Here is a 4375-nt window from a genome sequence, read left to right as displayed (position 1 = left end):
GGGAGCCAGTGCCTGTGGTTGTGGCCCTGGCAAAGCCACCTGCCCACAGTCCCCTGCAGCTGCGGCTGGCCCCCGGCAGAGCTAGCCTGGGCCCTTGGTGCATGTGGCCGGCCAGAGGGAGAGAAGCGCAGGTCCCAAGGGCCTGCGACCAGCCAGAGGAGGGAATCCTGGGTCCCAGGAGCAGGGCAAGCCAGAGACAGTTAAGGATGATCAAGCCAGCAGGGGAGCCGTTAGGGGTTATCAGGTGAGTAGGGGAGCAATTAGGGTAATCAGGCTGGTAGGGGAGCAATTGGGGATGATCAGGCAGGCAGGTAGAGGCAGTTAGGGGTGATCAGAGGGCAGTTGGGGGTGACCAGGCATGCAGGAGAAGGCAGTTAAGGGTGACCAGGCCAGCAGGGGAGGGTCGTTGGGGGCGATCAGGCTTTCAGGGGAGCAGTTAGGCATCAATCAGGCTGACAAGGAAGCAGTTAGGCTGGCAGGCAGAAGCGGTTAGGGGAGCCAGCAGTCCCAGATTGCAAGAGGCAGTCAGACATCCCCCAAATGGTCCTGGATTGAAGAGGGTGCAGGCTGGGCTGAGGGACCACCCATGCATGAATTTTGTGCACTGGGCCTCTAGTCTATATATATATATATATATATATATATATATATATATATATATATATATATATATATATTCTCTCTGTCAGGAATATATATCACCCAGATGTCAAACATGACCCACTTCTTCATTTTTTTTTAAGAAATGAAATTTTATATTTTAAAAGACTTTTAAAATTGATTTTTAGAGAGACAGAACGGGAGATGGATAGAGTGAGAAAAACATCAATGTGAGAACAAAATATCTGTCAACTACCTCCTGCATGCCCCCTACCAAGGATCAAGCCCACAATCCAGCCATGTGAGAATCAAACTGGCAACCTTTTGGTACAGGATGACACCCAACAACTGAGCCATACCAGCCAGAGCTCACTTCCCCATTTTATTTATTACCAGCCCAATGCTTTCTTCCTACTAAACCTTCAGTTACAACCCTATGCAAAATAGCACTTTGATTTATTAATTTGCTTTATTTTCTTATAGTAGTTATCACCAATTGATATATTTTGGTACCTTTACTAACTAGAATGCAAACTCAATGAAAGACTTTGTGTATAACTCTATATCCAGCATCAGATTCATTGTACAATGGGATAGTAATTGCATCACAAGTGTAGATAGATCACCCTTGAGATATAAGAGGTTCCAGTATGGAGCACTGAAATAAATCAACATTTAAGAGATGGCTAGAGTGTGTGTGTGTGTGTGTGTGTGTGGGGGGGGAAATGGTAAGATATGTACACATATAATACCTTAATAAAAAATGAAAACAAAATTACTCTGAGTGAAAGAAGTCAGAAAAAAAAGACATGGTTAGAGAAAAATAACTGAATAAAATCACAACATGACCACAAATGTAAAGAAAAGTTGCCTGAGTTACAAAAACAGAGGATGGAGAGAATTTCAAAAAGGAAAATAAATTTTTTAAAAAAGATATAATATTGTTCATATTTTCCATTTTTCAAACTCAACAACTCCTTGTGACTATAACTGCATCAAGATAACAATTAATACTTATAAACTATTTTGAATTATTTTATTAAGCAGAAATATAGGGAGATTTAGAGTTTAAATAAAATGGCAAAGTGTCATAAATGAATACTTAGTTTAGATTTATTTTATATTACATTTGGAATCTTTCAAGGGGTACATTTGATTTAATAATATGTTTTAATCTCTATGAATACATAGAACTACTGGACTGTGAAATGACTAAGCAAATTGAAAAGTTTTATAAATTTTTAATTGCTACAATGAGAAATTTTTATTATCTGCTGGGATCCATAAAATCTTGCCCTAAAACCACATGTCATTTTGAGAGTAATCTAAACTTAGATAGGACCAGACATGTGTGTGTGTGTGTGTGTGTGTGTGTGTGTGTGTGTGTGTGTTTGAGTATGCAATTCGGGAGGCAGTAGAGTTGATCATTGGAAGGAGTCATAGAGAAGGGCAAAATATACATAAATGTATAGAGAAGGGACAGTTCAAGGAGCTGAGATATGTCTCAAGGGAAAGAGGCAAGTTCAGAAATATTGCATACTGAGGCTGTGGATACCACTGAATTGAGTTTTTCTGAAATGATTGTGGTGGTAGTGGTGGTGGAGGTGGCAGCAAGTGGCAAACATTCAGGAAAGACAATATTTCAATAAATACTATAAGAGATGAGATAAATAACCTAGAGCTGAAAAAATAAGTGAGAATATCTGATCAAGCAAGGATAGTGTAAACCCACCAATGAGGCCAAAAGGGAAACCTGGAACAAGAACCAAGTTTAACAGAAAATACAGCTGCAAATGGTAAGGGTTCCTTCTTTTTTACAGCCATGTAGTATTCTAGTATTCAATTGCATAAATGAACCACAGATTTTTAAAAAAAGAATTTTTATACTATATTTAGAAAGACACAAAATAAAAAAGGGATTAATCAACATATATCTTAGCAGTCTTCCAAAAGTCATTGTACCCAACAGCCATGCAGACTGGCTTTCTCCTTTTTCTTCTCTGCTCAGCTTGCAGCTTGTAGCCCTTGTTCTAGATCTTAAAATCAAACTGGTTCCACAAAATTCAGCACCCAAAATTTATCCAAATTGTAAAAACATGCTTTTACCACCCATCTACCAAAATACCTCCCATTCAGATGGATGACAGCTTTAATTGCTGATTCAACCCTCTCAAATTCTAAATATGTTCATAATGCTTCATCATCAGGGGCACCATGAATTTCAAATATGACACATTTTTCAACTTCGCCGTATTTTTCACACTCTTCCTTGATTTCAACTTCCAACTATTCATCTACCTCTCCTGCACTAACCATGTTCCTTAGTAGGACCACTTTAGTAGGACATTTAAGTATTTCAGTTAATGGATTTGAATCTACTTCTTGGCCGCATCTTTCTCTGTGACTTTGCCCACCACAATCTTGCCTCCTCGCTTGCTGGTTTTCTCTACTGATAATGCCATGCTCAGCCCTTGCTAATGGTTACCAAGACCATGAACACACATTTGGCCTTCCTGAAAGCCATAATTCTGCATGATTTTATGTGCTACTGTGCCAACCATGTTGGTGCAGAAGGAGTTGCCAGGGCTCTGTTGGAGATCTGGGTCTGTCCTGTTCCTCATTCACAGGGAGTTGGGGGTGGGGGTGGGAGAGAAATGGCAGCTTTAGAAGCCTGTGAACAAGGTCTTAAATCCTCTTCATAATGAAATTCTTGGGGTAATTCTTTGTCTCTCTCTATAAGAGAAGTTGGATGGTGCAATGGTAGCTCCACCCATACTTCTTTTTCTCCTTTCTTGCTCATAATCTTCATATTCATTAGAATCTGGATCTGGTTGCCTTGAAAAACCCACTGGCTTCATGTCTATCTTTAGGCCTCTTTTCTATTTCTTTTTGTCTTCCCAGCTCCCGCTGTCTTGTCATTCTTCTCTTTGGTGCTTCACCACTTTCTGATAATCATTAGGAAACATAGGATCATATTCATCAGATAAGGGAATCAAAACTCCTGCAGAAAATTCACTGGATACAGGATCCTTTAGGCCAGTTGTGTGAGGCAGGGTGTCCACAGTCTGCCAGCCATCTGAAGAGCTGCCTCAGTTTAGGTTGATTACCTAGGCAAGGACTGCATTTGGTTTTGTTCTCTGGCTCTTTGCTTGAGAGCTGCCTTCTTCACCTGAAGCTGAGACTGCAGAAGTTGGAAGTTTTTGGAACAGCCTTCTGTTTCCGAGTCACTGGTCTCCATTCACAGGTCATCTTACAGTGACATATTTTCAGTTTAATGCTGGCCTGCCAGGCCCAATGTCTCCATGAGCAGCAGTGTGCACCGAGGCACACTGTGAGGGAAAGCTGGGCGCACTGGGCATAAGCCCTGATGGTGTGAATCACAGCCTGCACCAACCCCTATGGAGTCTGCAGGGCGCCTGCACAGCTTTTTTTTTTTTTTTTTTTTTTTTTTTTAACATATCAATGGGTTTTATATGGGTGGTGATGTCACTGCTTTGGCTGACCCTGATTGGTTGGGTTAGGGCTAAGGTCCAGTTTCACAAAATGGTACCACAACTTTTTTATACACTCATCTGCTGATGGGCACTTGGGTTGTTTCTAAATCTTAGCTATTATAAATTGCATTGCTATGAACATAGGGGTGCACATATTCTTTCTGATTGGTGTTTCTGGTTTCTTAGGATATATTACTGGTAGTGGGATCACTGGGTTAAATGACTGGAGAATATTATGCCAAGCTAAATAAGCCAGTCAGAGAAAGATAAGTATTATATGA

General features: G+C 40.7%; 1 pseudogene across 1 annotated transcript; it reads right to left on the bottom strand.

Annotated features, from left to right (window-relative positions):
- Positions 1-2643: 2643 nt before the first annotated feature.
- LOC311614803 (splicing factor 45-like) lies at positions 2644-3838 on the bottom strand (annotated as a pseudogene). Its single transcript has one exon. The product of its transcript is annotated as a splicing factor 45-like (transcript).
- Between the last annotated feature and the right edge of the window lie 537 nt (positions 3839-4375).

The sequence above is a fragment of the Pipistrellus hanaki genome (genome assembly GCF_964339955.1).
Source record: "Pipistrellus hanaki genome assembly, chromosome: X".
NCBI classification, from domain to species: Eukaryota; Metazoa; Chordata; class Mammalia; order Chiroptera; family Vespertilionidae; genus Pipistrellus; species Pipistrellus hanaki.
The sequence above is the reverse complement of the archived record's forward strand: the minus strand, read 5'-3'. Positions and strand labels throughout refer to the sequence as shown.